This window comes from Amphiprion ocellaris, chromosome 7, assembly GCF_022539595.1.
Source record: "Amphiprion ocellaris isolate individual 3 ecotype Okinawa chromosome 7, ASM2253959v1, whole genome shotgun sequence".
NCBI classification, from domain to species: Eukaryota; Metazoa; Chordata; class Actinopteri; family Pomacentridae; genus Amphiprion; species Amphiprion ocellaris.
In genome coordinates, this window is record NC_072772.1 from 37,901,468 (window position 1) to 37,912,967 (window position 11,500).

At 45.9% G+C, this 11,500-nt stretch overlaps 1 long non-coding RNA gene across 1 annotated transcript; it reads right to left on the bottom strand.

The window, feature by feature from the left end:
- Positions 1-1,975: 1,975 nt before the first annotated feature.
- Positions 1,976-6,773, bottom strand: LOC129349348 (uncharacterized). The gene is made up of 3 exons (XR_008602331.1): positions 6,122-6,773; positions 3,612-3,754; positions 1,976-2,014 (listed from the first exon to the last, which is right to left on the bottom strand). It is a non-coding gene; the product is annotated as an uncharacterized LOC129349348 (long non-coding RNA).
- Positions 6,774-11,500: the final 4,727 nt, after the last annotated feature.

Below are 11,500 nucleotides of genomic sequence, written 5' to 3' on the forward strand. Positions count from 1 at the left end.
TGATGATGTCAGAAACTGTCACTGACAAATGTTATTGAACAACCATCTAAGAAGTTTAAATAACTGAAGTTCCAAATGTTCATAGAAATACTGCTCTTTTAAATTCACTGGATATATATATATATATATATATATATATATATAAATATTATATATATATATATATATATATATATATATATATATATATACATATATACACACACATATATATATATATATATATATATATATATATATGTGTGTATATATGCAAAAGTATTGGCTCATCCATCCAAATAATCAGAATCAGGTGTTCCAATCACTTCCATGTCCACAGGTGTATAAAATCCAGCACCTAGGCTGCAGACTGCTTTTACAAACATTTGTGAAAGAATGGCTCGCTCTCAGGAGCTCAGTGAATTCCAGCGTGGAACTGTGATAGGATGCCACCTGTGCAACAAATCCAGTCGTGACATTTCCTCTCCTAAATATTCCACAGTCAACTGTCAGCTGTATTATAAGAAAGTGGAAGTGTGTAGGAACGACAGCAACTCTGCCACCAAGTGGTAGGACACGTAAACTGACGGAGCGGGTCAGTGGATGCTGAGGAGCATAGTGCCAAGAGGTGGCCAACTTTCTGCAGAGTCAATCGCTACAGACCTTCAAACTTCATGTGGCCTTCAGATTAGCTCCAGAACAGTGCTTCAGCAGAGAGCTTCATGGAATGGGTTTCCATGGCCGAGCAGCTGCATCCAAGCCATACATCACCAAGTGCAATGCAAAGCGTGGGATGCAGTGGTGTAAAGCAGCCACCACTGGACTCTAGAGCAGTGGAGACACTTCTCTGGAGTGACCAATCACGCTTCTCCATCTGGCAATCTGATGGACCAGTCTGGGTTTGGTGGTTGTCAGGAGAACCATACTTGTGGGACTGCATTGTGCCAAGTGTAAAGTTTGGTGGAGGGGGGATTATGGTGTGGGCTTGTTTTTCAGGAGCTGGGCTTGGACCCTTAGTTCCAGTGAAAGGAACTCTGAATGCTTCAGCATACCAAGACATTTTGGACAATTCCATGCTCCCAACTTTGTGGGAACAGTTTGGAGCTGGTCCTTCCTCTTCCAACATGACTGTGCACCAGTGCACAAAGCAAGGTCCATAAAGACATGGATGACAGAGTCTGGTGTGGATGAACTTGACTGGCCTGCACAGAGTCCTGACCTCAACCCCATAGAACACCTTTGGGATGAATTAGAGTGGAGACTGAGAGCCAGACCTTCTGGTCCAACATCAGTGTGTGACCTCACAAATGTGCTTCTGGAAGAATGGTCAAAAATTCCCATAAACACACTCCTAAACCTTGTGGACAGCCTTCCCAGAAGAGTTGAAGCTGTTCTAGCTGCAAAGGGTGGACCCACGTCATATTGAACCCTATGGATTAGGAACGGGATGTCACTTATGTTCATATGCAGTCAAGGCAGGTGAGCGAATACTTTTGGCAATATAGTGTGTGTGTGTATATATTATATATATATTATATATATATATATATATATATATATATATATATATATATATATATATAAGAGCAACCACAGGGAGAGCAGAAGGGAGGATGCTGCGTGAAACGTGCAGCAGAAGCGACTTCAGATGAGGTGAAACTAATCACAGAATTAACACCCAGTCATATAATACACTGTATAGTACACTCTGATAACTAAACTGAACAGTTCCTTCTAACCTACATCCTAGAAGCTCAATCCAGTGGATGATTCTGGTCCCTTACCAAAGCTAGACCTCTGCAGCCTGGGTACTTCATGGGCACCTTGATGGGAGTCCCCATCAGACAGGATGAAGGGCAGGTTCTGGGAGTTGGTGAACAGAAAACTGCCTTCTGCCAGATGCCCCTGAAGGCCACCGTGTTGACCAGCGCCACCTGCAGGTGGTGTCCCCACCACAGGGCCTCGGGCCTGGGCCTCTCCTGATCCAGAGAGCTCTCTCCGCTGCTGCTTCCTGACTGGAGGGGCCACGACTCATCTGGAGGGAACCAGGGAACGGCAGGGGTTAATGGAGAGGCCACGAAGGCTGTTATCGACTCATGTGGTCTGATGCCATGAATAAATGAATGAACTGGACGACTCACAAGAACACAAAAAAGAAAAAGCCGAACAAGAAAACAAAAAATCAGCCATCAGGGATCGCTGCAAAAGAAATAATCTTATCATGGACTGGGACAGGGGGAGGATTTTAACATTCAAGAGACCAACAAACATAAACGATGGATCAAGGAGGCCATCGAGATCAGGAAGCAGGCGAGCTGCTCCATTGAACCGGGATGAGGGGGGACTACACCCCTCTAATACCTGGGACCCCATCCTCCAGAGACCACCGGACGGCGGGGGGCGTGGCCTATCTGACAGATTCTGACAGATCTGTCAGACTGGTCACATGATAAAAAGGACACGTCAGCACACGCCAGATGACGCTCTGAAGAAGACTGTAGTTGCAGTTGAAACATGTCAGCTAAGGTGAAACCATCTTATTTTTGATTTGTCAGTGTAAAAGAAATAACGCTATCCTATGATAGTCAACAACAAAATGAACATCATCCAAATAATAAAAGTTTCTATCTATCTATCTATCAAAACATGATTACAGTGAAACAGCTTTGAAAGAAGTCAAAAGTCACACTGTTTTCCTGTTCAGTCCCTTCAAATTTATTCATTTTTCTGTTTTATTTTTGGTTATGTGATCATTTTGCATTTCTTTATGGTCATTTTGTGTCTCTTTGCGGTCATTTTTGTGTGTTTTTGTTCAAATTTTTTGTTTCTGTGATTATTTTGTGTCTTTTTGTGGTCATTTGGTCAACACTCAGGCTTCATTAGCTGTAGCACATTAGCTCTAACAGTACAATTGATGATAAGCATTAGCTCTAATACGTTACTGTAAAAAATTAGCTGTCATGCATTAGTTGTAGTATAATATATGCAATACATTAGTTGCAGTACAATAGATGCAAACAATGAGCTCTTATACATTTAAACTATTGCAGTAAAAGATGAATATTAGAGCTAAAATGCTGCAGTAAAAGAAGAATATTAGAGGAAAAATACTGCAGTAAAAGATGGATATCAGAGCTAAAATACAGCAAAGATAAATAATATGTGTGTGTGTGTGTGTGAGACACTAAACCACAGAAACATAACCTGTAGTTACTGTGCGTAGAACACAGCTGTGTTTACTCACACTAAGCTCCACTCTCCTTACTGAGCATTTAAAGGTTTGGAAGATCCTCCATGATGGCGGAGGGGACTGATTTCCAGGTCACAGTAACAAAGAGCACTCAAGGAGTAAGTATAAGTTGTATGCTTAGAAGCGCTATTGTTAAATATAGCAACTTTTATTATTTTCGAGCAGCTGTTTGCCACATGCAGCCCTAAACTGTAACAGCTCTCCAATAGAAACACTTCTTGGTGAACAGTTTTATGATCAGGAAAACAATTTGGACTACAATGTACTCTTCATATATGTTTATATTCATGGAAACAAAACCATTGCTCACTTGTTGAACATTGAATGCAGTGGACACACACCATCAGAGTCAAATGGTTTGGACAAAAAGGAAGTCTCTTACTACTAAATCAAGACATCAAACTTGCGGAAGATCACGGTGGAGACCTCAAAGTTTCGCTCCAGCCATCCATTTGTAGCCTGAAGTCCTGCGAGAGGTTGGACATGTCGGCCCACTTCCTCATCTTAGAGAAGAACTGGATCAGACTGAGACAAGGACATGTTAGGATTTATTTTTTTAAGGCACTGCTAGCTGAACACTGAACTTGATGTCACATATGAGTAATACAATATTGATATTGTATTACAATATTGATATTGGTAATGTATAAAACAGTGTTATGGTCACTTTAAGAAGTACCTGCGCAAGTATTATGGAATGCCTGTTACCCCCTGTTTGGCAGTCTGGTCTGGCAGTTCAGAAGTAAACACACTGAAAGACACCACTCTCGTTTCGCCTCATTATATTTTATGTCTATATAAGATATACAGACATTACAATATTAATAACCATTTGTTGTGTAATTAATGTATGAGTTGTGTTGACCTGAATAGAGAGAGAGCATTAACCCCAGGCTCTGAAGGGTTAAATACATGATGGATACACACAGGTCAGGCTGGAAAGCTACAGCTGCGCGCACACACACACACACACACACACACACACACACACACACACACACACACACACACACACAAGTACAAAGAGTGTTTTCACACACACAGCACATTCCTATGTCCTTATAATAAAACAACTAATTTTACTGAAACCGCTAAACTCAAGGTTGTTTAAGAGTGGAAACCATAATAATCCTCCCTATGAGACACCACCAGCAGCTGCATCACATCTCAGTTAACAGAGGAATAAGACTGACAGGTAGAGAGAGGGAAGAGGGTATTAGGAGGTTCTTTTACAGGATGGTTCCTGGAGATTGGATGAATCGTGTGCCAGAGATATGGACGTATCTGTGCACCAACCAATGGGAGAGCTAAGTCTACACCACGGTTATCCCCACCTTTAGCCAATCACTGTTCAATATTTGAATGATATGTTTGTGTTCAATAACCAATCACATTTCACAATACGGTATAAAATGTTCTGTTCATATCAGACTTTGTCATTTTCTGGGAGGCTGTTCCAGACAGAAAAGGTCCTTGATCAAGATTCTTTTGAGACACTGATGGCAGAAAATAAACAGCTTAATTGGAAAGTAGTAGTTTGTTTTCTATCTCAAAAAACGAACCTGCTCAACAGACACAAGTGTCAAAAAGCATTCACACAAAGCAACTAACTTTCCACTGTAAAATACTAAAAACAAGGGTTTTCTTGCAGTGAGAATTGTTTTACACCATCCAGAGGTTTGAGCAGGCACCAAAGGAAAATAATAACAGAACTTAGTATGAAATCCGTTCAGCAGAACGATGGTGCCGCCGCTGTTTGCTAACATGGTTCACTTTGTGTGTCTCTGCAGGGGGAGGTGGTGCACTGGCAGAAATCCAAGTACTCAAGCATTATTGATGTGTCTGTTACTGAATAGTGAGAAAAAACAGAAAAATACTCAGATTTTTGTCAGATAAATTCACTCTACAGCATTTTATCAGTCATGCTCACTGCTGTGTGTGGTCAAACATCCATTTTAAGATAAGAAAAACTCAGCAGTAGGTTTAAGAATGAAACTAGCCCAGATGTTAAAGAACGACAAGTCTAAAAAAGAACAGGAAAACATTTTCAGTTCAGTGGCTGAACTAAATAGTCTGATACCAAGTCGAAGAAGTCATCTTGATGGTGTGGTTGCATTTTTGTTAAAATCGAAGATAAACTTTGCAAAAAACTTTTTAATATCACAACTCAACAACCACCTTGGCAGAGCATCTAAAGACAGCAGGTTAAACGCATTCGTTTTCTAATCCTGGATCATTCTTGTGTTGGAATCACCAGTTCACATATTTCTATTTTCAGAAATCATAGGAATAAGGGGCTGCTCTGTTGTTATCATCATATCACAATATCTCATTCAGAGTGCAGTTATTTCTTCTGTTACTGATCTACATCACCATGTAACACAAAACGCCTGCCTGGTGGCTAGTTTGGCCTCAAACAAAGAATGAGCAGCTTCTTCTGCTGCTGCTACATCCCAATACTCGTGTTAAAATAATGTGTTTTTTGAAAATGAATACTTGTAAACATTCTACTCGACCCACAAAATCAATTCGGAACCTCTAAATGTGTACACTATGGGCTCTCTGAGAAATGTTTATAACCTGAGGTAGCTCTGTGACACAGACAAAGAGGAGATATAAAAACAGGTCTACTGTGCTTGTTCACTGGCTCCTGTTTAAAATAACTCACTGAACAACTGCTGACATTTTTCAACTCACTTTGGCAAAGCCTGAGTTTGCAAACACATAGTTCATGATCCAGTAGTTTGAAGGATTACACAGCTTTAAAAGAATAAAAGACATTTAACCAGAATCCATTAGTTATTTAAAATAGTTGAGTGTTTTTATGCATTGGGCCGTATTCAGAGGCAGGTTTTACTGGATTATTGTCCTGCAGAGGCGCCAGCGTCTGACCTGAGTTTGGACGAGTGAAGGATCCTCCCTCCATCAGTCCTTTACCCACTGTGGGAGTGGAGCCCTTCCTGCAGGCTGCATCCAGCCAACAGGCCAGCCAGTGCACCACCTCCCCCTGCAGAGACACACAAAGTGAACCATGTTAGCAAACAGCGGCGGCACCATCGTTCTGCTGATACAGAAAGCTTGATGACCGCTGGTCCGCTTCAAGCAATTTAAACAGAAGCATGAAAGGTTATGCACCACAATTACACATGTACACACACTTAGCTAAAACCTCTGCAAAACTTTAACAGCAGAAATCACAAGTGGTTGTTTTGACAGTGAGTCTGTTGAATGCCCCAGTGAGACATAATTGCACAGCATTTTAGCTGAGGTACTGAGAATTACATTTTTAGAAATAAAAGTCAATTAAAAAAAAGCACAAAAGACAACTGCATTTGGTCTTCTAACTCATTTTCAAACATAATACCTACACAAAACAGCTGACAGCAACAGCAAATTGGGTTTGAATTATTCTGACAATTATTTCATCTAATGCATCACTTTTTAAGAAAAAAGTCAAATGTGTGTATTTTCAGTTTTTTTATGTCACTGTAAGAAAGCATTTATGTCCACTTTATGATTTTAGATCCTGCATTTAGGTTTTCAATCTCATTTTCTCCTTCCTCTGTACATTTTTGACATCATAGTAATTCTAATTATTATTATTTCCCACCTAACACATTTTGTAACGCACAGAAATGTGACACAACCAGGTTGTTGTTGTTGCTATTACAAATTCAATATATTCAGGTGTGTGGCCTGTTCAATCTGGCATCCCATTTTTTTTTTTTAAACCAATTTTCTGACAAGCGATTAACAGAATGATTAACTACTCATCTGGACAATAATCTGAATATTAGACAATAAAAAAAATAATAGTAGCAGCAGGCTGCACAGTAGCTTGGTGGTTAGCTCCGTCGCCTCACAGCTAGAAGATCCTCGGTTTGTGTCCCAGCCTTCCTGGGATCTTCCTGCATGGAGTCTCCATGTTCTCCTGTACATGCGTGGGTTTCCTCCAGGTTCTCCCACAGTCCAGAAACATGCTGAGGTCAATTGGTGATTCTAAACTGTCCATAGGTGTGAATGTTTGTCTCTCTGTGTAGCCCTGTGATACAGTTACCTGTCCAGGTGAACCCTGCCTTCACCCGCAGTCAGCTGGGATAGACTCCAGCCCCCCATGACCCTGATGAGGATCAAGAGGATCCGACGACTCGACGGACAGACGCTTTATTAATCCCGAGGGAAATTCAAAATATTCAGCAGCTTACATACAAAAACAAAAATAACAAAAAGGCAAAACAGACAGATTAGTAACATGAACGTTAACGGTTAGTATATACTCTAAAAAACTTGCTGTATAATACTATAAACATTTCTAATTTTAAAATCTATAGAAATACTAATTGTATTAAAAGTCAATAAAACAGTGTTTACACCTTTCAAGACAACGTGGTTTAAAGTGATTTAAAATTATTTAAATGGTTTAAAGTGATTTTGACAGGTAGCACGAAAACACTTGTAAACTACATAAAATGCAGACATTCTACAATCACATTGGATCAGTCCTGATGTGCTCATGACTGCGTGAGTATCAGGTAAACAACACTTAAAACAGGATGATGAAATTTAAGAAAAACAATGCAATATATTATTAATGGTAATAACTTGATTTACACTGACTTTTCTCTCTGGCTGTGGTGGGCACTGGACACTTTACCACCAACAGCTGCTGGAAACTGATTTTTGTTTCACACCTTTGCTTTTTCCTTTTGAAAAACAATCACAGTCCATAACATCTATTTTTTCAGGACAACTCAGATCATATGTCACATAAGGATGCAGGAGTGTGACCTGAGTCATGCACTTCATTTCAGTGTGAAAGAAACTTGAAAATGATCAGGTTGAAATGCGAACATTTTTCGACGGTGAATCCCTCATCCCTGGAACACACAGGAGAGAGAGAGAGAGACACCTGTCCTGGGGGACAGGAAGAGAGAGAGACACCTGTCATGGGGACAGGAAGAGAGAGAGACAACTGTCATGGGGACAGGAGGAGTGAGAGACACCTGTCATGGGGACAGGAGGAGTGAGAGACAACTGTCATGGGGACAGGAAGAGAGAGAGACAACTGTCATGGGGACAGGAAGAGAGAGAGACAACTGTCATGGGAACAGGAAGAGAGAGAGACAACTGTCATGGGGACAGGAAGAGAGAGAGACACCTGTCATGGGGACAGGAGGAGTGAGAGACAACTGTCATGGGGACAGGAAGAGAGAAAAACACCTGTTATGGGGGACAGGAGGAGTGAGACTTGTCCTGGGGGACATGAGAGAGACAAACAGGAAAACCTTCATCTTCATCAGTAACACCTGACAGGAGAACTTCATCATCATCTTCATCAGTAACACATGACAGGAAACCTTCATCGTCATCTTCATCAGTAACACCTGACAGGAAAACGACACCTGGGCAGAGAACCTGGAAGAGAACAACAGGAGGGGCGACCTGGGCACAGAACTTGGAGGAGAACCTGGAGGAGAACGACAGGAGGAGCAACCTCGGCACAGAACGTGGAGGAGAACGATAGGAGGGGCCACCTGGGCGGAGAACCTGGCGGAGAACAACAGGAGGAGCGACCCGTGCACAGAACCTGGAGGAGAACGACAGGAGGAGCGACCTGGGTGGAGAACCTGACGGAGACCGATAGAAGGGGCCACCTGTGCGCAGCATCTCGAGGAGAACCTGGAGGAGAACGACAGGAGGAGCAACCTGGGCACAGAACGTGGAGGAGAACGATAGGACGGACCACCTGGGGGCAGAACTTGGAGGAGATCCTGGAGGAGAACGACAGGAGGAGCCACCTGGGCGGAGAACTTGGAGAACCTGGAGGAGAACGACAGGAGGAGCGACCCGTGCGCAGAACCTGGAGGAGAACCTGGAAGAGAACGACAGGAGGGGCGACCTGGGCACAGAAAGTGGAGGAGAACGATAGGACGGGCCACCTGGGGGCAGAACTTGGAGGAGATCCTGGAGGAGAACGACAGGACGAGCCACCTGGGCGGAGAACTTGGAGAAATTTGGAGGAGAACGACAGGAGGAGCGACCTGGGCAGAGAACGTGGAGGAGAACGATAGGAAGGGCCACCTGTGCGCAGCATCTGGAGGAGAACCTGGAGGAGAACGACATGAGGAACGACCTGAGCACAGAACTTGGAGGAGAACCTGGTGGAGAACGACAGGAGGAGCCACCTGTGCGCAGATCCTGGAGGAGAACCTGGAGTGGAACGACAGGAGGGGCCACCTGGGCAAAGAACGTGGAGGAGAACCTGGAGGAGAATGACAGGAGGAGCGACCTGGGCGGAGAACCTGGTGGAGAACAACAGGAGGGGCGACCCGTGCGCAGAACCTGGAGGAGAACCTGGAGGAGAACGACAGGAGGGGCCACCCGGGGGCAGAACTTGGAGGAGAACCTGGAGGAGAACGACAGGAGGGGCCACCTGGGCACAGAACGTGGAGGAGAACCTGGGGGAGAACGACAGGAGGAGCGACGTGGGCACAGAACTTGGAGGAGAACCTGGAGGAGAACGACAGGAGGAGCGACCTGGGCGGAGAACCTGGCAGAGAACAACAGGAGGGGCCACCTGGGCACAGAATTTGGAGGAGAACCTGGAGGAGAACGAAAGGAGGGGCCACCTGGGCAGAGAACTTGGAGAACATGGAGGAGAACGACAGGAGGAGCAACCTGGGCGGAGAACCTGGCGGAGAACGACAGGAGGGGCCACCTGGGCACAGAATGTGGAGGAGAACCTGGAGGAGAACGACAGGAGGAGCAACCTGGGCACAGAACGTGGAGGAGAACCTGGAGGAGAACGACAGGAGGAGCAACCTGGGCACAGAACGTGGAGGAGAACCTGGAGGAGAACGACAGGAGGAGCCACCTGGGGGCAGAACGACAGGAGGGGCCAACTGGGCGGAGAACTTGGAGAACCTGGAGGAGAACAACAGGAGGAGCAACCTGGGCAAAGGTCAGAGAGAAAGACAGAGTTTAGAGAACCCAAGACAGCGGTGGCGACCACAGCCCGGAGAACCCAAGACAGCGGAGGCGACCACAGCCCGGAGAACCCAAGACAGCGGAAGCGACCAAAGCACGGAAAACCCAAGACAGCGGAGGCGACCACAGAACGGATAACCCAAGACAGCGGAGGCGACCACAGCCCGGAGAACCCAAGAAAGCGGAAGCGACCACAGCCAAGAGAACCCAAGACAGCGGAGGCGACCACAGCACGGAGAACCCAAGACAGAGGAGGCGACCGCTGCCCGGAGAACCCAAGACAGCGGAAACGACCACAGACCGGAGAACCCAAGACAGCGGAAGTGACCACAGCCCGGAGAACCCAAGACAGCGGAGGCGACCACAGCACGGAGAACCCAAGACAGTGGAGGAAACCACAGCCCGGAGAACCCAAGACAGCGGAGGCGACCCCAGTCCGGAGAATCCAAGACAGCGGAGGCGACCACAGCCCGGAGAACCCAAGACAGTGGAAGCGACCACAGCCCGGAGAACCCAAGACAGCGGAGGCAACCACAGCCGGAGAACCCAAGACAGCGGAAGCGACCACAGACCGGAGAACCCAAGACAGCGGAAACGACCACAGCACGGAGAGCCCAAGACAGCGGAGGCGACCACAGCCCGGAGAACCCAAGACAGCGGAAGCGACCAAAGCACGGAAAACCCAAGACAGCGGAGGCGACCACAGAACGGATAACCCAAGACAGCGGAGGCGACCACAGCCCGGAGAACCCAAGAAAGCGGAAGCGACCACAGCCAAGAGAACCCAAGACAGCGGAGGCGACCACAGCACGGAGAACCCAAGACAGAGGAGGCGACCGCTGCCCGGAGAACCCAAGACAGCGGAAACGACCACAAACCGGAGAACCCAAGACAGCGGAAGTGACCACAGCCCGGAGAACCCAAGACAGCGGAGGCGACCACAGCACGGAGAACCCAAGACAGTGGAGGAAACCACAGCCCGGAGAACCCAAGACAGCGGAGGCGACCCCAGTCCGGAGAATCTAAGACAGCGGAGGCGACCACAGCCCGGAGAACCCAAGACAGTGGAAGCGACCACAGCCCGGAGAACCCAAGACAGCGGAGGCAACCACAGCCGGAGAACCCAAGACAGCGGAAGCGACCACAGACCGGAGAACCCAAGACAGCGGAAATGACCACAGCACGGAGAGCCCAAGACAGCGGAGGCGACCACAGCCCGGAGAACCCAAGACAGCGGAGGCGACCACAGCTCAGAGAGAAGACCAGAGCTCAGAGAGAAAAACA